The 23,555-nt window shown below is 37.8% G+C and overlaps 1 long non-coding RNA gene across 1 annotated transcript; it reads right to left on the reverse strand.

The window, feature by feature from the left end:
* Positions 796-19,990, reverse strand: LOC110408580. The gene is made up of 3 exons (XR_002444442.1): positions 19,810-19,990; positions 8,963-9,090; positions 796-1,294 (listed from the first exon to the last, which is right to left on the reverse strand). It is a non-coding gene; the product is annotated as an uncharacterized LOC110408580 (long non-coding RNA).

A 23,555-nucleotide genomic window follows, 5' to 3' on the forward strand; every position in this document is an offset into this window, starting at 1 on the left:
TGGATTTTTCCCTTTCCGTTTCCCTTTCCGTTTCCCTCTCTCTCTCCCTCTCCTTCTCCTCCCCCTCTTCCTCTCCGTCTCCCTTTTCCTCTTCCTTTCACTTTCCCTTTTCCTCTTCCTTTCTTTTTGCCTTTTCCTTTTCCTTTGTCTTTTTCATAAAATTTTATCAAGACTGCAAAAGAAAAATTACTTCAGACACTGAGATTTTATTTTGATCTAGGGAAACATTTGCTTTAAAATCCTATGTTATTGTAGTCAATATTTCATAATAAATAAATAATAAATAGAATTAGAAAAACAGAGCTTCATTCTACATTTCAACAATTCCAAACTTTTATTTCCAAATGATTTTCAAGACTCTGTATATATCAAAACCAGCTATTTCTTAAGAAGAGATTTAGCTTTGATGAACTGCCATTTTTTTCAATTAAAAACATTTCACAATAATTTAGTTCTGTTCCAAAATCCGTTGAAGTCATTACAAACTTTCTTTTGATTTCAGAAGTTTTTGGATCAGGTCCACAGATGGGATTTATGAAAGCAGTGGAACAAAAAAAAAGCACAACTATTCCAGTGGTCCAGATTTAAAGCTCAGATCTACATGCTTAACTTGACAAATACACATAAAGACAATATTTGACCCTGATAATTTTTTCAAGCATAAGTGAAACAGAACCTGAGATTAACAGCTGAGAAAACAGCCTATTTACTTTTTTTTTTTGCTATTATTTTTTGTGAATTATACCGTAATTTTTGACTATATACTACATTAAAAGAAGTTAGGAGTCTACAGTGTAGATTTAAATCTTCTTTATTAAGTGCTGATTTAAATCCAAGCAATGAATTAATTTCATGTTCTTGACAGGACCTCACTAGTCACAGCACAATTTCTGTATAAAATAAATGTAAGAGAAAGGAATGTTTTAAATCCACAAGATTTGGGCACATATTCCAAATAAATTACTAAATGACTAAAACACTCTTATATTACTTGTCTTTTTCCTACATTGTGGAAACAGTCCTGAGCTGTGCTTAGTTTATTCAGTGACTTTGTCACTAGTCCACTCCTGAAAGCAGCTGATCTGAGTAAGAGCAGTCAAGCCATTTTTAAGCTCTCCCTTACCAGGATCTTCATGGTGCATTATTGGCAATATAATAAAGCAGTATGCAGTCTCTTGTCTTCTTGTAAATGCCATTGGCAAAGTGAATAGGAAGGGATTTAGAGATCATTACAGTGTCTTTCACCATCTTTGGTCAAGATATCTTCAGTGAAACCTTCAAAGCTGTTTTCTAGCTGCAAAATAAAATAACATGAGCAAGCAATTATATTGCGTAGAGGTATATAGAACATATATATACACAAGTGTACATCTACCTATCTTGAATTTCAAGTCATGTAAGTAATACGTCAAACTAAATTTAATTTAAAACTACTATTACATATACTATATTGCATGTATACAAATGTAAATATGTATGTAAGTGTATAAAAGGAGTGATTTTGAGGGTACAGGTATATAACATAATGGGATATCCTTTATAAAGTACACCAAACATGCACTTTGATCTTAGATGTTTACCACTGCAAGATAAATAGGTTTCCAAGTTTCCATCTTGACTCCTTTGTTTGCCTATATATATTTATAAAGGCCTAAAAGAAGATTTGTGTGCCTGAAAGTTTGTCACAGCTACATTAGCTACTTATTTCCACCAGCACGTCTTAATTGTCTTGTGTATGTGAACAAATGAATGTATGTGAACATATGAACTTGTACACAGAAAACACCTTTTTAATTCTAGGTAGCAAGATAACACATAAGACATAAAAACTCAATGTGAAAATAACCTTTCACCTGAATTTCATGTCTTGTAATAACACTTGTTCCATTAAGCCTCTTTAAGTTCACCAGTTATTTTTTCAGGCTCTGTCTTCAGTGACTGGCAAGAGACAGGCAAATCATACTTTTGTAAGACAGGTGTCTAAGATAGGTTGGTGAATCACTAACTGAACGTGCCTATTTCTCTCCACTAGAAGACAAGTAGATTAGATTTTGACAATTGAACACTGGACATTTTAAGTCAAGAGTGCTGAATCACACCTGAAGAGGTATACATGGAGAAGCAGATGAAGGCAGAAGCTGAATGACAGTAACATGCTGTGTTGGTCTTCTCATACACACTTGCAGTCTGGACAAAGTCTGGTCTTTCGCCCCTGGGTGACGGAGGAAGTAATGTCCACAATGACTGTGGCCGATGCACCTCTTCAGATGACCTAAGTGTTAACTCTGCCCTTTCAGCAAAGTAGGATATGTGTGGGATGTCATGTTATCAGGCGATAACAAACCCGCACTGAGGGCTAAGCTGTGGTTTGCCACAGGCTCATACACAGAGCAGAGTTTGGCTGAGTAGCCTCAGACACACACCACAGAGTCTCTTGATGATGGGATGACCCACAAGATCAAAACTTGCCCCTCCTCTGTAGTCTTGTCCTGGATGATGATGATGAAGATTAACCTTGCTGTGACCCTGTACCCAAATCAAAGTATGCTTTCAGACTCGAAAATCCATCTCCTTTTCTTTCATATTCCATTCTTGCAGGAAGAGAGGGAGCAGTGTTTCTGTGTATTCTGGCCTATCACGCTTTCCATAACACTTAGCACTTTTAATGTTTTAATGCTCTTCTACTGAAAAGAGTATGGGCTAATACTCATGAACACGACACATTTTCTTGTGCTTTCAAAGAGTTCTAGCTAATACGGAGGTGGGCACGGTGCATAAGAAATGGACTGAATTATTAAAATTTTGACTTCAGAAATATGAAGCCTGTGATGTCCCATATCAAGTTGCTACTGCATGGGAACCCAGCTTCATTTTTTCCTATTGTGCACAAAGACTTCTATGAAATGGTTGAAGCCCAGTTTCAAAGCTTTGCTATAGCTCCTGAAATGATGCTTGAAATATATGTCTGCAAACTCTTCTCACTTATACAACTGTAAAAATTGTCAGCCTATGATAAAAGGCAGTAATTCACTCTTTGAGATTCAGAAATGCCATAAGCCTCCAAAGTTGAGTTAACATAATTGTCACTGGAGAAAAGTAGGAAATTGTATTATCACTATATATGTGGGTTTTTTTAAATAACATGCATTTAGAACATTTTTACCTTGAAACATTGTGAGATGTCTTATCTTAGTATTTGTCAGGGTTTATTTAATATCAGTCCGGGTTTACAGCTTCCCTCAAAACTAAACAGTCATTATGAGGCTTGAGTAAAAATTAGTGAGACCATGTAAACTATGGGTGAAAAGGTGCTCTTAAGTATTCAGGACTCAAGTGCTCGATACCACACTTAAAGGTTACCACATCAGACATCCTCCTCTGTTCCTATTCCTACCTGTTTGGAGTAATGCACTAGCATCAAGTATAGGTAAGTGCAAGTGCAATGGGACTTTGCTTCTGGTAAACAGAAATTCACACTGCCTGGTTTGGTCTCATCTAATTTTAGTCCCTTAAATTAAGCACGCAAGTTAAGAATGTATTTTCTTCTCCATAATTCCATCAAAGGAAAAAGAAAGAGGCTTTTCTCTAGGATAATTAGTCCATGTAATTGCTTTTAGTAAGTACCTCTTCCTTTGTCATCCCAGTCTTAATATCCAGTCCTGAATATCCAGACTTTTATGAACCAAGCTGTAATACAACTCATTGAGCTATACTTCTCAACAGCTTTGCCACTCTTTCAGGTACAGATGGTATTCTTCAGGTATTTTGGAGGAATGGCTGGGAAAGAGCCATGTGGAACTTAGCTTTGCAAAGGTGACAGTTGATTGATTTGCTCTGTCAAGGAGCAGGACACTGTGGCTTGCTCCATTTATCCAAAATATTGTGTTTGTCTGTTACCAGTCAGCTGTAACAGAGAGGATTGTTCCTCTGGCTGCGAGCTGCCACGATCACAAACTGTGCTGAGAGGCGTAAGGAGAACAAGATGCTTTTGCTCTCTGTCCTGACTTCTCTCACATAGGGTTGGGCATTGTCTGGCCATAATAGAGACTTCAGTTAACTCGCCTTTGAAGTGGGAGGTTGAGTCATGCCATCAGTGAAATCTTCATATTTCATCATTAAGAAAATGCATCCCTGTGCCAGGGTATCCTATTGTTTTTCCACTGTTCTGGCATGGCCATGCTGGGGGAGGGATGCCAATCACAAAGCAAAATGTGAAAGGCAGACAAATGCACTAGGTGTGACTGGTTAGGTTATATAGGCTAGACATCTCACTCAAAAAGGGGCCACTTTGTTGCCAATATGACTGGAAGCTCTCACAGGCTTCAGAAAGGTGCCCTTTGGTATTTTGGCTTACAAGTCAGTTATATGGGAAAACTATATGCAGTTTTACTATGCCCAGGAACACATCTCATGCCTCAAACAGAATTAGATGGGTTTGCTTTTTGAAAATAATGAGAAAAACACTTTTTGAACTAAAGAGATTGATTCATGCATTTACAGTTAAATAAAATGCATGTTTTTGCCAGAATATCTTCTTATGCAGCCACTGTTTTGGCATACCAATGTAATGAGCATGCCAGTTACCACATAATTACGAAAGGGATCCAAATAGGACTGTCTCTTGTACCTTTTTCTTCTTTTAGACTAGCAAGCAAAATGTCATCTCCACTGAAGTATGAGTACCTTTTGTAATTAAATCAGGATTTCATGCATAACTTCTTGCAGCTGCTGCCAGCGATAAATTTCATTAAAAAATTACTTCTTTTGCTCACAATAAGTCATTTTATATCTCAATTATTACTAATTCTCTATCTGAATTTGAGATTTCAGTAACTTTCTAATACAATTATCTCATTGAAGTTATTAAATTGTCAAAATCTTACAATGAAATAAATTCTTCCTTTCTTTCTCTTTATGAGAATTACAAAAGGCTGCTGAAAAAAAGTAAACAACATAATTTAATGGTGGCGAAAATTCCTTTTAGACTATACCATCTACATTTGAGTTATGTGGCGTTCACATATTCAAGTATTTCTGAAGCAACATTTAATTTTAAATAAGAGTTGAAATTAGTCTGTAAGTACATGACTTCAGAGAGGCAAAGTTTGAAGAAAAATAGTAACTATCATGAGGATTCATAATAAAATCTTGACATATAGCAACAAAGACTCATTTTCAAAGAAAAGAGGAGTAAATAGTCTTTAATTTAAGAAAATACTGACCTAAATCTTCTCTCAGTTACAATATTTTTATATGGTAAAATCCTTGAGTTACTCCCAATTTAAATTTCTAGCTGACACTAAAGATCTATCTGGAGAATGCAATGGAATACAGTGCAGATACACCCTGACCCTCTCCAAGCTCCTTCTGGAACTGGAAAATGGATTTTAATATTCTAATGCAGCCCTGCTTATAAGCTAATAATGTTTGTTTAGAGGCAGGCTGAATTAGTGTGTGTGCTTGATGCTGTTTTGTGTGTCAGTTCACTTAGGTAACTATTAGATCTCAAAACTGTACACTCTCTAGGTCTCAAAGCTTTATGTTTTCGAGATCTGAAGACATGACATTTGGTGGGGTAGGGACATCTCTGAAATAAAGTCTTTGAGCCTTAGAGGTAGATTAGAGTATTTGAGGTTCTAAAACGTATCTAGAATACTGGCTGGAGCAAGGAAGATGTATCTTTGGTGGAAGAATATCAGTTCAGAGAATACTTGAACAAACTGAATTTTTACAAGTCCATGGACCCTGATGGGATGCACCTACAAGTGCTGAGATAGCTGACAGCTGTGACTGTGTGGCCACTTTCTACAGCTGTTGCTCAGTCGAACCATCTGGAAGAAGTACCCAAAGACTGGAGGGAAGCCAGTGTCACTCCTGTTTTTAGAAAGGGCAAGAAAGAGGGAACTACAGTCTGATCAGCCTCACCTCAGTCCCTGTGAAGATTTTGGAATAGCTATTCCTGGGAAACATTTCTAAGCATGTGAAAGATAAAGAAGTCATCAGGAGTAGTCAGCATGGATTCACCAAGGGAAGTCATGTCTAACCAACCTGGTAATCTTCTATAACAAAATTATCAGCTTGACAGATGAGAGGTAATCAGTGGATATTGTCTTCCTGGACTTCATGAGAACCTTCGACACTGTTCCCCATCAGGTCCTCATACAGAAGACAGTGAGGTGGATCAAAAACAGGTTGAACATCTGGACCCAGAGGGTAGTGGTCAGTGATGCAAAGTCCAGTTGGAGGCCAGTAATGAGTAGAGTACCCCAGAAGTCAATATTGGATACAATCCTGTTTAACATTGACGATCTGGACAATGGGCTAGAGTGCACCCTCAGTAAATTTGTGGGTGACACAAAATGAGGGTGAGTGGCTGAATCACCAGAGGGCCATGCAACTATCCAGAAGGACCTTGACAGTCTGGAGAGGTAGACTGATAGCCTGTGAGGAGAAGCTGAAAGACTTGAGACTGTTCAGTCTGGGGAAGACCCAGGGCTGATCTTTTCAATGTCTATAAATCCCTGAAGGGAGGGTACAAAGAAGATGGTGTCATTTTCAGTGGTGTCCTGTGAGAAGGACAAGAGGCAATGAGAGTAAACTGGAACACAAGATATTTCATCTAAACATCATGATTCGTAACGTTGTGGGTGCTGGAGCACTGGCACAGGCTGCCCAAAGAGGTTGTGTATTCTCTCCCCTTGGAGATCTTCAAGAGCTGCCTGGACATAGTCCTGGGCAAGCTCTAGTTGTCCCTACTTGAGCAGTAGTAGGACCAGATGGACCTACAGATCCCTTCCAACATTCACCATTCTGTGATTCTGTGAGAACAGATTCTTGATTAACTTGCAATATTACCTTTTTATGTATAGAAAAAAAAAATGCACAAAATAATTATGGTTTGGGAGATAGAAATATCTAAGCTGTAGTATTTATAACATTACATGTATAAAATGTTATCATTAAGTGCTATGTGCTCTATTCATTGTGTTTTTTAGCACTACAGGAATAGTCAGTTACATTGACATAGCAAATCTGTATAACTATAAGATGGTAAGTTTTCCGAAAGCTTTTGAACAGAAGATTGTCAAAATTGAGATTGAAATACAGTGGACATAGATACCCTGATTTTTTAAACAAAAAATTAAATGCTATGCTTTTCTCAGGAAAATGGGGGAAAAAATTGCTTAAAATAACATTCCCATAGGTTCAGAAGTGGTCAAATAATGAGCTCCAATACAAGCCTTTAAGCATCCATATTGTTTTGTGTTTTAAGATAAACCCCGGTCTGGCTTCAGCCCTGGCTAATTATCTGCCAGGTGCCTCCTCAATGTTCAGAGGGCAGCAACAGCCAAGAACTGTTCCAGTAAGGAAACAATGGTTGCAGCTACACTGTTTTGGGGATGGAGGAGCTTTAAACTACATGCATGTGAGCTGTGTCTTGCTTCTTGCCCTGTGAATGGGCCTGTCTCATCTAACAGTGCACAGATATAGCCACTGGGCCTTTAACCGTGTGAGATGACCTACAGTGTTCAAGGTACCTGCATGTGACTGCAAATGCCTGACCTGTCAGGCGAATTGAGCTACCTCAACGGTAATGGGAATATAAACAACAAGAAACCATATAAACATCTGCCGTCAGTGAACTGAGTCTGTGACAAAAATCCTGCCCATGGGACTCAAATTAGCTGCTTAAACAGTATTCAGCACCATTCAAATACACTTATTTATCCTGTTTGACCAACCGGAGCAATTGCAGAAGAGTATAGATATCCCATACCTTGAAGTGCAATACAAGTGTCTTGGATACCCAGATGTCTTTGTTTCTGAGTCTACCTCAGATGGCACTTGGCAGCTAAGTCAGGCAAATGAATCCTATGTATGGTGATCAAACTCTGAGTAAACTTTGAAAAGAAATCGGATTGTTGGCTCAAGGTGCTTGAGTGAAACGTATCGGGTCCAGATCTGCAGAGACTTACTCATAATGCAATTCTAATGATTCATGTGGGCTTCCAAGACAGCAGAGTTCTGTACTGTAGATGACACAGCTATCATACCACTGAGGTTGAAGAAAGGCCTTTTCATTGTTTCCCCTATGTAATAAAACCCGTACTGACTATGGTTTACAAGAACTAGAAGGCCCAGTCAAGGCTTGCCACCTGTGAGTCTCAAATTGTCTATATATGATTCCAATACTGATATTGCTCTAACCTCTGTTATGCCTCTCTCTGCCATCTGCAAAGCTGGGGGAACAGGTTTCCCTTCTACTTGCCATGACAAACTGTGTTATAGATTAAAGGAAATCATGTTTATGTAAATACATAGTGTGTGTACAGTACATATAAAATAACTTGAACAACTTGTATGAACACCAAATACTCAGGAAAGGACAGTAAGTCACCTCTGTTATCAAAGTACAAACAGAATTTAGTCCAACCAGAACATTTCTGAAACAGGTGGCATGCAATAGTGTGTTTGAAGGTTATGTGTCTGTGTCAAACTTAGCTACAATAACTGGTAAAAGCAGAAAAGTCTGTATCAAATAAAAGTCCAAATAATAATGTCAAACTTCTTTCACTATTGATACAATAATAAATTGTCTAATAAAGAAGCAGTACTAAATTTTATGGCTGTTTCTAAAACGGCCAAAGAATGTTGTCTGTTAAAGATATGCTTTTGTAGAAAGGTAATGAATGTGTTTACACTTTCACTTCAGCAACTGTCAAGTGCAGAAACACACAGGGAGATATGAATTAAAAAGAGCACCTCACTGGCACTGGAAAGTGTGTCTCAGAAAGATATGCTGAGAGAAGCCAGTGAATGCCTGAACACGGGCTCTGGGAGCTTAGTATGAAACAGCCTACATCAATTGGGCTGCATGGAACATCAGGATAAATCTTTTGCGTAGGTAATATTATGTTGGAGTTAAAGAGTTATTTTAAAGTACCTGCTGCTGGTCACTTACTTAAAGATGGCATTGCAAGATGAAGAAGGACCTGAAAACAGTCTTCCTTTGTCATTTGGTGAAAGACTTCAGACCTGTGCCACAAGCCACTGAGATCACAACAGACTTTCAATTGACTTCAGCATTCTCTGAATCAGACGTCATAAAAGAACAGTGAAAAAGAAAGCAATTAGAGCTGAGTATTTCTAGGCACAAAGGGACAGGATTTGACAAAATAAGAGAGGAAATCATGAGCCATACCCAGTGCTCATTTCAAAGTGCAGGAGAAATTTAAGGAGTAAAGCCTATGTGCAACACTCAAACTGGGAGTCTCAAGATCTGCAACTCTGAAAAGCACTGAAGAATTGACTGCTCACCCAGAAAGTGGCAGACCCATAGCAAATGCACCTTCAGGAGCCTGCCAAGCACCAGCCTGGGTCTGACTCAGAAAGAAATATACAGCATAGTGAGTCATAAACATCACTTCCTTCTGCACAGTTCATTTCCTGAAGGTTTCCCATCAATTTCTGCTTTTCTGTAAGATCTAGCAATGGCATGGCTGAAGATCAGCATATGAAATTTCTCACCGAAAGTTCTTCTCAGAACACATACAGAGCATTATATTTACCTATTTTTGTGGGAGTGGCGGTAGAAAAGACAAGTCAATTTATAAATTAGACCTGTTTTCCCAGTGTTGTTTTTTCATGTGAATCATCACACTGAGTTGATCACATTTTCTGATTTTAAAAGTTTAAACATGCAGAAAAATGTACCTTTTCACTCTTCATCTTATCATGTACATCATCAGCACACTACCACCCTCTTCCACTAAAAATATTCTCCACCATGCCAACTATGAACATGCCCGAGGCTTATTTCTTGAGAAACATTAAGCATTACCTCATAGAGCACATTGAAAATATGTCCAATAACAACACAACATCTAAGAAAAATGCAGAAACCTTTTCTGCTGTCAGTGAGGTTAGCAACTAATTTTCATCTTAGTGTGAGAAAAAAAAAAGAAAAATGGTTTTCACTTTACTTTTTGATTTCTGGATGCAGATTGCACCATTTAGACTTCATTTTCCTTTAAGCAGTCTCACAGTGAGACCAGACTGGTCAAGTGAGTAGATTTTATTGGGTGTCACTGTCAACAATATCTAGACTTCAAATTCTTATGGCAAACAAGAGATAATAAATCCATAGGTTCATCTTGCCATTATTATTCATTAGAGCTGGCACAACACTCACAAACTCAAGAAATGATGAAGACTGTGGAAAGTCTCAATGAGTAGGAATTCCGTTGGGCAAACCAAAGTCACTGCTTATCCTGGAGTAACCGTGGCTGTTTCAGATGCATTGTCCATTTGCACTTTGCTCTTGGCATGCCTGAATTTCACCTATTTATGCTTGGTTTGTTTTAGCCAGCAGCATCTACTGAGATTGCACCTGTGCTCCAAATCATTCTCCACCCATTACACCAAGAGCTACTTATTTTTGCCATTACAGAATTCAAGTGTTATAAAACTCCACAGCAGTGAGAAGGAGAGCTGGTTGGGCAGCATCTCAGAGAATCCTCACAGTTACTGCAACCATTTTCTTCTGCCAAAGGGAAACCCTCGTAATGGAAATTTCCATAGCTGACGTCCTTTCTTGACATCCTTATGTTTTCTGCTGCTGTGACTCACAAACAATGACCTGGTGTGTAGGAGGTGAGAGTACTTGGAGACTACCTTAAATAATGATTACAGGACATCTCTGTGAATGCAAACATCAGATTTGTATTTGTCGACCAAAGAATATTATTGTGTAAATGTATGGTCTGATCCCTGGTCTCCTTCAGATTTCAGAGATAGGCACACTTCTCTGGGAAGCCACAGAGGCTGCCGGCACTCTGGTGGTGGCATGATCTCTAGCCTGAATTGGTAGATCTAATCTGGTTAATTCATAACAAACTTAACGCAATTAGACACCCACTTAGATAGCCTCTGGCTAACTGTCTGACTTTCTATCCTGTCTGTGAAATTGGCAAACAACATTTACAAAACTTAAAATTTTGTCCTATCCTTGTTTCTAAAAGAGTTCTGTGTAGATCCAGAATGTGTAAGTGTGAATTCATTGTGTCAGAGTCAGGTTTGATAAATGAATAACCAAATAAGTCATCTGATTTAAATGTAAGGATGAGACCATAATATGTAGAGTTTCAACATGAGGCATAAACATGACTCTGTCCTTATGGAATTCAGTGTCCTTACTTACAGTGCCAGCACTTCCCTATTTCACTGGCAAAGGAAAAGATAAAAAGGCATGTTTCATAACTGTTCCTTAACAGTATCTGTTTTAGAAGTTGGTGTTACATTTGTCAGCATCTAATGTACATTTCTCACCAGCTTCAGTAATCATTTGTTAACCAGTTTAGCCAAGTGAACAAACACCAGTGTGAGGATGTCCAAGGGGATGTGATGCAGGGTTTTAATTGTGTCATGTCTAAGGATTCCTTAACATTTCCAGCTGAAGAAGACAGTCCTGAGATATTTGTTACTCATCATGCCAAAATGAGGGTTTCATGAATTTGAGATTCTTTTGAGGATAACCAAAGGACAGTTTAGGATTCATGGGTGATATCTGCCAAAGACAGTCTTTCCAAGGAGAGACACATAGAGCCAAGCAGTAAAGGATGCTTTGTGGCCATGATAGTTTGACCCTCCACTGAGTCAAGTGGGAGCACTGTACTCCCTTGGAGCTCTAGGGCACACTAACTGTTTGTGTGTGTGTTCCTGATATGAGGGCTGCACTGTAGCTGGTGGAACAATGCTTTCTCAGGGTGATTGTGAGGGTATGTGTTACACGTCTTGCAATATGGCATATATTCACTTGGGGATGCTTGTGGAATAATTTTGGAGAGCTGTAGAGGATGGAGGAAAACAAATTTGGTGAAGATGCATCCATACTGCTAGAAATCCCTGAAGTGAACTATCTCCAGAACTGATTATAATCTTGAAGGAAACTAGTTAGTTTGCTCCAGAAGAGATATTGAAAACAAACTAACAAATATGTGACCTGAACAATCTGGGGAAAAGAAAGGGAAGTTGAGTTATTTGATAGTACAAACATGCCAGCAGGGTCATTGTTTTGCAGATGCTCCTTGCCATTCTTCTCTTTACTAAAGCTGTTGCTTGCCACAAGAGAGCTCATCTTCTTAACTTCATGATTATCTCAGTGTTGATGGCCTAGTTCTGAAATGTGTATTGCGAGTGGCTGATTAGAAAATGGCCATAGCAGCAGTTCTTCTCTGGGGCCTACATCAGGGACAGGGATTATTTCACTAACATGCTTAGAAGATGATAAATGTTTATTTCATCTCAGTGGAGATAACCTCAGCAGTCTGAATTAGGTACTCCTTCAGCTCTAGGAGAAGACTCATTACTGTGACACCATACCACAGCCTGCATATATCAGCAAATGTAGTTTTATCAGCCAGCACTGCAGAGGATGCGAGTGTGAAAGCCTGCCTGGGGTCAAACTTCTCTGTTAGCACATTACCTCTAAGTGATGTGTTATTAACACTCCACTACCAAAAACACTGTTCTAGGGGAAGGCCAACACTATGACTATTTTTACCTACTCCTGGCCTTCCAACTATTAGCTATGAGCTACCTTTTGAGAATTACATAAGGCCTCTCCCTTCCAGGGGCTAAGGAATGCAATCCACCCTTTTAGTCCCTTGAGGAAAAATGCTTTTTCCAACCACTGTCAGGACATTGTGTGAAGGAGGACTTGGCTGCTTTTCTGGTGCCCTGAAACCTTCCTGATGGAAGGCACGCAGTAGCCTGATCTGAGCCAAAGCGCACATGAAGTCTTCTAAAAAGGACTGGGTCTGTGGCAGTAGAACAAGCACTTCAGACCTTCTGAACTGAAAGGAACTGCTTGCAGTAGTATTCTTCAGCATTCTACGATCTTCCAGGGAAGGAAAAGTGAATGAAATATTATTCTGGAATATGCCTCTCCTGAAGGCCAAAAAGTGCTTCTGTGCATCAATGTTTAAAAACACTGAAGGGGAAGAAAGGCAATTCTTGAAATCAGAATACTTTGTTTACTTATAGAACAATCCCCAACACTGTAGAAATATTTCCCTGACCTAACATTAGAAAAATTGCTTTTGCTGTTTTTGAAATGATGAACAGGATGCTGCACACTGACACTATCTTTAACTAAACAAACATATAACTAAATATTTACCGAAAACAAATAGCTTCCTTCTGCTTGGAGAAGAGAGTTCTGCCAAGGGTTTCTCTCTGGCAAACACAGAGCCATCGCCAAAACTCAAGGCAAAGTTCCTGCTCCATCTCTCTTAACTTCCGATGGGGTATAAGGGCAGTCAGAGTGCAGATATAGATTTAAAGGCCAATAATGATGACAAGAGGCCAAGCTCACACTTTTCGGGGGCAGGCACATCAGAATTAGAATGTACTTGGGTCAGTGGAAATCCCACCTACTAAGAGCAAGGTTGTTGGAATGATTAACAGCTAACACGTTCTAATGCCTACTTTTAAGAAATATATCATGTAGTTCTGTTAGTGGAAAAAAATAGCATTCCAGGAATGTAAGTGCAGTTAAGCATGCAAATGTAAATTTACAGTGGATTGGCTCCTGAGATATTAATGGTACAGACTTCATACTGGAGTAATAAGGATTCTTTCAAAATAAATTTACATGAAAAATTGTAGGAAAAAAGACCTGATATTCAAGTGATCTAAATTTATGATTTACTCTTTCTGGTTCTTGGATCGGAAGTTATAAAACAAATTAAACTTCTGTATTTCTTATATGATGCAGGCAGGGTTAGGCACTTAGTAACTGCACATGAAGCAGCCACCAGTATGATGGGCAATACTTCAAACATTAAGAAAATCATGGAAATGTGAGTAACCTAACCAGGTTGGATGTCTCATTGAAAGCTTCCGTAGGCACTTTGATTTGAGCATATAAGCAACTTAAGCCCTTGCTTTGGATTAAGGTCCAGTGTTTGGGTCCAGGCAGGACTGCAACGCAAAAGCCCTCTATAGACCTACATAAATTTGGTTCTCCTACCAAAAAATAGGACCGAGGCAACTAGCTTTTCTGTTTGGGATTAAGGATTAGGTAACTGTTCTTTACATGGATGACTACTAGTAGAAATACCCATAACATTTAGAGAACTCATCATACCACCAATTCCTTCATCTATATTTATTATGTCTGGTGTTACTTGGTCTCTTACTGTAAATATGTAACAAAGGATTATTCCCAGTGAAGAACAGCTGGTGAAGAACGAAATTATATCGATATTTATAATTGTGAGTTAAGGAAGAACTATTCCTACAATATTCACAAAACAGAGGCCACCTAATTAAGCTACTAAGTAGAGAGTTTATAGAAGTTTTTCATACAATGGCTGGCTACATGTTCCATGAACATTCTGCAGACATTCAAAGGCATGAATGGATTCAAAGCAGAATTAGATAAACATGTGAAGAAGTGTTCATCCATGGCTACTAAGTACGATGATATGAATATACCTTTAGACTCACCTAATCATAAAAATCCAGAAAACTACATTAAGAATAGATTATCTACTTGTTTATAGAAACTTACTCTAAGCAACTGTTCCTGAATGTCACCAAAGACAGACATGTGGGGAGATCTATCTTACCTAGACCAGTATTTCTTATGCTCTTTGTCCCCTGAAACCACTGAATATGGACATCAAAGGAAAGGTCTCCCTTTAGTGTTTATATAGTGTTTATATCAGAATCCTACCACTGCATAAACTAATCCACTAATCCATCTAGCTGTAGACTCCTTCCATGAGAATAAATAACAACAATATGCATCGTAGATTATTCAGACATAGGTAAATATAAACCCTTTCACTCACTATCTAGCTGTTCACCTGGGACAGATGTGAAAAGTTGAACCTTACATTTCATCTTTGAGTAAGGATAGGGAACACCAAATGCTGGAAATTGTGTGTGGGCTTTTGGGAAGGATTACTGTTAATGAACATATAAAATCTCAACTATTGCCAAATATGCTACAAACACAGAAGAGCAAATTAAAATTTCTGAAAGAAAACAGTATGGAAATTCTAACAAGTACAATTAAAATGATCGGAAAGTCCGGCAGGATTTCCTGAGGGAATGTGAAGACTGCTTCTGCTGAAGAAATGTTGCCCGCAGTCAATGAAGACAGAAGTGGTTGATTACTGTACTAGACTGGAGGTATGGTTATATTTATTATTTGGCTGACTACAGACAGTGTGCTCTACATATTTATATGCGTTCTTGTCTTCATTCTGTAATGTTGTATTGATTGAATACAGCTGTCAAAAAGATTATTTGGTAGAAATATTGTAATTAATTATTTTTGCTAGTCTTTCTATTTCTAATACCTTTCCTAACATCTGAATATATTTATTTTTACATACATTTCCCTTTCATATAAAAAGTGTTGAAAGGAAACGTATTTTTCCTAGATTTATGTGAAATGAAAAAAAAAGGGAGGGGAGAAAAAAGGCTCTATTATATTTTACACTGAACATATATCTGAACTATCCAAATCTTAAAATTTTTATTCATAGTGAGTACCACAAACACCCTAATCCACTCTTACATTTTAAAGAAAGCTCATGTTTCAGGAATTGTAAAGCTAGCAATGGTAAAATAAATTAAATTACTTAAGTGAATGATAGGCACAAAAGCATCAGAGCTGAGCAGCGCCTGTTCTACTTCAGCTATGGAGACATGTAAAAGTCTTTTCATGACAAGTATGGAACTCAAGAGTATGTTCTCTAACTAACCCACACCTTCACAATTGCTCTTTCAATCATTAGAGGAAACACATAGAGATGTCACCCAGTGTGAATTTCTCTGATGTCGATAAAAATTACACTGCGACATCAGTAATTCCTTATCTGTATTACTAATTGAGGGCCAAATTGAGACCTGAGAGATAATGAAATAACGAATGGATTGGGAAACAAGGGACTGTTCGATGACAGTGAGAGTGGCAGAATATGGACCTCAGAGCAAGATTCCTCAACTGAAGGCCTGGAGGCCAAATGCATCTCGTGCTGCCCAGCCAAAGCACCTGACAAATGAGCCTTTGCAGGGAGTGGCCTCACATCCAGATGTGCAAGTGATAAGAACCCTGGGATCTTACTCACACATACACAGGAGGCATGGAGGAGCAGCCACAAGTAGCAGCTGCAAGGGCACAAGCACATCCCGCTCCTCCTGTTCCCTTGTGCTTCTGTGCATATTCCTACTTGGGTTTTGAGATGCTCCCTCTGCTTTGTTACTTCTTTTCTCCTTTCAGAAAGTGGCTTAACTGAACTAAAGCTTTAAAAAAAAAGTGCTTTGCATGGGGCTTTAGTAAACATTTCATCTTTTTTTTTTCATTCCCAACTACTCAGTTCTTGGTGGAATGTTAAGAGTAAATTCCTTGAAGATGTTTAAATAGTCTTTTGCTTCTTCTTTTTTTTTTAATGAAACAATGATTTGGGGCCTAAAGAGCATAATTCTCCATCCATCTGGTATTTCTGCTCCCTCTTTTTTTTAAGGTTGTCCTTCTAAAGAAGTGCTTTGGCTTCAATTCTAAAAATATAATATTTTGCACATAAATGCTTCAAATGTAACTCCACATTTTGTCAACAGATGAATCCAGATTGTTTTAAGAAGTAGCAATACAGAACTGGAACAGTAGCTAGGTAAAGTGTATATGTTACAATGATACATCTTTTAGTAGCTAAAATAGAATTTTAGTAGCTAAAATAATTAGAATTGTACCTGCTTACCTCTAATGGGTCAAAACAGGTACATTTACACAGCCAAACAAAGACAATCTGCTTGTTCAAAAGACAGTCAGGCTTGTTCACCACTGTGCCCCTGCTTCATCATCATGCATGCACCAATGTTTATGCATGAGATTAACACTCTCTCATTTTTAACTGGCATTATGTGCATCGTTATTTAAGCCAGGCAACTGTGACTTCAGGTTGATAGAAAATTAGATGGGGTACCAGTGTAGCAGTGAAATTTTGCATGCCCTTCCCTGACCGCCTGCCAACACGTGCCTTTTAGACAAATACAATAGGTGGTTTAATTTGTAGGGCATTACCTTGACACCACTACTAATTATACAGAAGATACATTGAAATAAATGAGTTATGTCCCTTAACATACCTCTAAAAAGTTATAGGGGAAAGGAAATGCTGTCCTTCTTGACTTCCCCTAGAAAAAGTGTTGTTGATGGGACTCCTAGTTTCAAATCTTCAGTTCAGAGTCTAAACTTGTGTATAAAGGCCAAAACCCTACTGCTGTCCTTGTAACCAAAGCCTGCCCTAGATAATTTACTATCCGATATTGTTTAGAAACATGTTTATGTTGTATGTACTTGTAAGGTCCACAACTTTATAATTCTAGCTGTCATCCTCTTTTTTTTTTTTTTTAATATAGTATTTCTAGTGTATTTTTTATGCTATAGTTTCAGGATTCATTCCACTTTGGCTTTAGCACAACATTTTTCCACCCACATAGAGAAGCATGCCAAGCTTCCAAGGTTTTGCAATATTCTTTTGTAGTATCACTTTTATCAGGCAATCAAGTAAATATTAATATAACTTTTTTTTTTTAAGGAAAATCAACTTTTGCTGCCAACTGCACAACTTTCTGTGTGATAATATGAAGTATCACCTTGTATCTTCTTTGAGAAATTCAGCTTATGTATTCCTAAACACTTGTAACTTTAAACTGCTTATGGGTATGAACATAATATCACATTTATTTTTTATTTTTTTTTCCCATAAGGATTGTTCATGTTGATCAGGACCCATAATCTGTTCATTTTATGCACATATATATTCTCATTTGTATCAGTGACTCAAAGCAGGTAAAACCCAGAAGCTTCATGAACACAGTTTTGTTCTCTAAAGCAGATATGGTTATGCTGGCATATACATTTTAATGCTATTATGGCTTATTCCAGACCCAGAATGGGAACAATCTACAGTAGTTTCAGTACTTCCAAAACTATTATAGTGTGTTTAGACTGATATATTTTACCAGTTAAACAATACAATTAGACCTGAAAACCTTTCAGGTCTGAATCAGATGTCAGAGAATGAGAATCTGCCTCATATACCCTTCAACTTGTGATTTTTTTTATGATTATTTTAAAGATGAGTGAACATGTAGATACATAAGAGATTCTGCCCTGTTTCACAATCTTTTTGCATGATGAATCACTTTTACTCACTCACTATGACACTTCAAGTGAATGCAATCAAAGCAAAAGTTGCAGAGCAAAATCCATAAAATATGTAATATAGCAGATAAGCTTTCCAGTCATGCTGTGAAATAAGGTTTATTATTTCCTGTCATATCGCTGCACGTTAATTTTCGGTTTGTGAACTGGCAGTTCCTGCCCAGCATCCTTTCTAGGCTTTTCAATCCGCGGCTACAGAAATACAGCCATCTTGCTTAACCCGTGGCTACAGGCTATAGATAAATCTAATTCTCGGTCATTAATGAACAAGTTGAGACACGTGTTCCTTATATTTGTTAATCAAAACAAAACCAAAAAATCATATATTCCAGGTTAACTGAAAGGAATTTATCTTCTAGTTTTCAGTTCAACCACCAAAGCCCCAAATCCATTATTTGTGCAGTTCTATTTCCAGCACAAGTAAATATGTAATTCCTGGTCATCAATAGCACCACAGTCTACCTCTCTCCACTGTTCCCTGTAAATAGGGCCATTCTTCACATTGCCAGCACTTGTTTACCACTTCCATTGCATTTATTATGAGATACTGGGTAGAATTCAGCTTGTCTGAAATTAAGCTCTGCAATACCACTGTCTGCATCTAAGTTTGCCCAAGCTGCCATTATAGTCAAGGCAAAGCTCAGATCCAATTCAATTTCCTTAACATAGATGTCTTACCGACATGTTAGATTCTGTGTGGTGTCACTATTTGGCTGCTCCAGAAGAGCATGGGTCACCCCTAGGTCATGTGCCTTATCTGCAGGCTTCATGCAGATGTCTCATATTCGTGATGGCATCTCAAAATGGCACTAGAAGACTCTGCTTAGGCAACCTTCAAGCTCTCCATTAACTTTAATAGAAGCTTAACACCTAATTGAGATGCAGATATCGACACTGCAGATACCATAAATTAGGCTGAGCTGAATCCTGCACTCTCAGAATTGAGGGGAATAGATACCAGTCTGTTTGGGGGCTTGGGAAGACTTATCAAACTTATCCTGACTTATTTAGGACTTGTCTGAATTTAGGCATCCTTCTCATGAGATGCTTTTTCCTTTGCCCTTATACCTTAAATCCTTACACACTAACAAAGTAATCCCTTGTCATTTGTAAATAGACACTGAAGTCATCTATACATTTTCTGCAGTCATTCACATCACTGTAATGCATTGTTATCTGGCAGAGAAAAACATCTCACAAAACACAAAGTCAAGGGGTTCTTCTGCACGCACAGTGTTAAGTCTGTCCCAAGGAAATCAAGTAATGCCCAAATGTTCACAGGAATTTTTTCTAAAATGAAATATACTTTTTTTCCAGGGCCTCCTCATACTTTTAGAGTATCTTTAGTTCTGAATATCAACAACAGCAAAGTAAACCAAGATGTAAAAGAATAGAAAGGAAATTAGGTGCTATGGAGAAAACCATAATCAACTTAATTACCCTCAACAGCGCAAAGGAGATTACTTGCCCACAAGTGACCAGAATAAATGGACATTCTTAAAGGCTCTCAGGTGTCTAACAACAAAACATCTCCGTAAGAGCGCTGACAAATTTTTAAAGCTTACCTTACCACTCTTACCACAAATGAACAAATGGAATAGCTGCAAATAGCAGTGAGGTGTTTCAGGACCATCTATTAACTCCTCTTAGACCTCTGCAGTGAGCCTTTCCAAACTTGAGGTATCTAAGGCTACACCTGCTCTAGCAAACACAGTGCAATGGGAATGTGACACTACACACACTTCATGAGTTTGATGTCAGGCTAGTTCTAGTTTGGTCCTGTTGACTGAATTTCCAGTAGCAACTGGATGGTGTTAGGTATGCTGTCTTCCGGAACACATATTCTAGTTAGGTCATCTAAAAGGAATCCAGTTTGCTTGCTCTGAGAGGCTCCATGATGCAAATTAAAGCATACTAGGTAGAGACAGTCAGAAGATTCCTTTCAAAATAGCACTCATAAACCAAACTAAAAGACTAATAAAGATCCACCCTTAAGCAGTCTCTTCTCTGATCTTCTGATTTCAGTAATATGTTCTGCTTGTGTTTTCTGGGACATGCTTGTAGACTATATATATTAATTAATCTTCAGAGGTATTTCTGTCCTTTAACAGAAGTATTTATTGGGATGGAAAAAAATGAGAGGTCTGAGATGTGGTCGTGGCAGTGTCGTTACATGAGATGACTGTGATTGCCTGGGTCTATTTCCCAATATGCAGATGTGCTCATCAAAGGACTTAGCATGATTAACTTTCTTCGTTACAGTCCTCACAAATTGAACTGTCAGAAAAGTAGTACATTAACTAAGCAGGTTTATGGGGAGATTTTTTACTGTGCTTGTTCTATGTCTGTACTAATGGCTTCTTGTGCCAGATTTGACTATCTGAGATATTTTGCCAGTTCTCTGTCAAAAAAAAATGTGTACTTTTCTGATCTTTATAGTCACTTGATTCTCAGCACACTTCATTCAGAATTTCTTTACATCTTTGAATTTGGTGATGAAGTAAGTGGAGCATAAAAGGTTAACCAGTTTCCAAAGAGTGCTGTTTAACAATGGTTGGCCTTCTGAATCATGGATTAGCAAATAATCATTTGTTCTGATGATGTAATATCTGTAACTTACAGTAATGTTACTAAAGGGAGGAGTTCTCCGAAAATTGGTTTGAACTGGTCTCTCTGGTTTATGATCCTTCCTGTTCCCCTGATCATGCACTGATTTAATCTTACTCAGTAAACTAATTTGTTTCCTAATTCTCCATCAGACATTAATTTCCAAAAAGCTCTGTTTTCAACCCCAAAAGGACCAGCCAAAAAAAGAAGTATCTGAGACTGAAAAATAAAAGTCTCTTAGCACTGGAAAATGATTTATTTTCAGTCATTGCATTCTAACTCAGCATAAAATTAACTCCCTGGAGACAGCTGATAAATACATTTATCTTTCTAAACTTTCATTTGGCTAAGAATCTGGAACGTATCAAGGCTTTCTTTTTAAGGCATTTCCTACAAGGCAAGACTAAATGTTTCCTGTTGTTATTAGAGGTTAAAAAAGAATAAATAAAGATTAGATCATATTAATATATTTACTATTGGAAGAATAGAATGTGTAAACGCTTATAGATATTCAGGTGAAAAATTTTCTGTTAAAATCTGTTATTTCATCGTGGCTGCACACTTTCTCAGATATACCTTGAAAAAAGATAGATACATCCTGAAATGGTATTCTGCCTTTTTCACCATTCTCCTCCCTTTTACACCACTCATAAGTGATTCAAAACAAGGATTATCGCATCTCTCATTCACCCCAGCAGTGACCATTGTTGAAAAATGAACAATTGTCGTCTGTTGTTGCACCACAATGTGTATCATAATGTTTAAAATAAATGGTTGCTTTCAAGTATCAAATATCAATACAGGGAGTATCTCTGTTGATGAAGACTAATAAATATTTACTTTTTAATGATACCATAGTGTGTATCTGATTATGTTCAATAAAACAAAACATATGTGAAAGATGGAATGAATTCAAGATGGAAAATCATGCTTAGACTGTGGAGTGAGCAGGAAGGAGGAAGCCATTATTCTGTATGATGGATTGTGATTGTGGATGTGACAGCTGCAGGATGGAAATTAGTGCCAAATGCCAAGCCACCTCCTCTGCATGCGGCTGCAGCATTTCTCAACTTACAAACCACCTTGACTGCATAGTCCTGAGCACAGTCCACTGCTGACTTGAATCTATGAAAGAGAATCATAATGTCTCCTCTTAAAATTAGAGACTTTTTGCTGCTCAGATAAACTGAACTTTTACAATAAATTCAGTGATGTCAGTATCAGCCTCTTGCACAAAAGAAGCAGTAGAGCTGCTCTTTTACTGAAAATCACTGTTAATAAATTATTTTCCCATCTGTACATTGAAGATTATGTGTCTGATTCAAAAGAAAGGCAAGTTAACTTGGAAAAACAAATGTTGTAAGAGTCTGTATAGGATTATGTGAGAATGTTCCCAAACTGTGAAATAACTCTAATAGATTGGCATGCAGTGATGCATAGGTAAATCAAGTTACAGCATGATTTTTTTTTGTTTTGTTTAATAGTAGATACTCTGCAAACAATCATAACACTTTTAGTTCCATACTGCATACTCAAACAATAGCATAAATGTATTATTTGTGTGTGCTCTTTAGCTCATATTCTATTGAAAACAATGTAAGCCTTTTTTGTTTTGCTTTGTTTCTTAAGTTTGGGTAATTTTGTTTTTGCAGGTTGAGTAAGTATCTGATGACTTTCTTACTATTGTTACAAAACGCTTTGGTGAACAGCCATACTTTTTATCCGTTTAGAATATGTTGACCTGTAAATTTTCTGAAGAGAATTCATCATACCCTTAAATGCTTAGCTTAATTCAGTGTCTTAAAGCCAAATAACTTGGGTAGTAGCCAGCAGTTTAGTGCTAATGCAGTCCATTGACCTACTACCAACAAAGACTGCTCATCACTTTCTAACACTTTATTCAGACTTAGAGATGCGAACTGATAGATGAATGGCTATCTTGTTGTTGGGACAAAAAGATTGGTTCAAACTGTGAAAACACACAGTTCACATTCAGGAGCGTTTCAGAATTTGTTGTGCAGCTGAGTTACAACTAAACCATACATTGAAGAAATTGCCATAGATTGAAGACTTTTACATTTTTATTTTAAAAATTAACCTTGAGGGAAATTCTGATTTCAATCCAAAATAATTTTTTTCATTTTCAGTAATATCATTTAAGCCGCTACAGTCATATATATTTACTTAATTTTATGGCTAGATTGTGGAAGTCCGTAATAAAGCACATTCCATAACAAATTAGTTGGAGCAGGATTGCAGTGTAATGGAATGATACAGTAAACAGCTGGCTTCTCTAATTAACTATGTCAGGTGTTTTTGTGCTCTTCTTGTTAAGTACCAAACAGTTTCATCAGAACAAAAACATGAGATACTTTGATCTGGAAAATAAGGCAAGATGTTTCAGTGATGCACTGTGGCCACAATCCATCCTACCTAACATTAATCACCTATGCGAGGCATGTAAATTAGGGGGTTAGTCACCTCGGACTCCCTCTAAAATCACAGGAGTAAGATGGACACTTTCTCAAGGTGGGGAGGAGACTTGACAGCTCCTCAAGAGTGGTGGCAGGACTCAAACACCAGAGCTTCAGTGACACTTGAGGGACAAAGTACAGGTTCAGGCAGTACCCTCTTCTTCCCTGACTTCGAAACAAATCCATGTAATAGTGTAATTGTTTTTACTTTGTCATTCGATTTCCGGATG

Source organism: Numida meleagris, chromosome 1 (assembly GCF_002078875.1).
Source record: "Numida meleagris isolate 19003 breed g44 Domestic line chromosome 1, NumMel1.0, whole genome shotgun sequence".
NCBI classification, from domain to species: Eukaryota; Metazoa; Chordata; class Aves; order Galliformes; family Numididae; genus Numida; species Numida meleagris.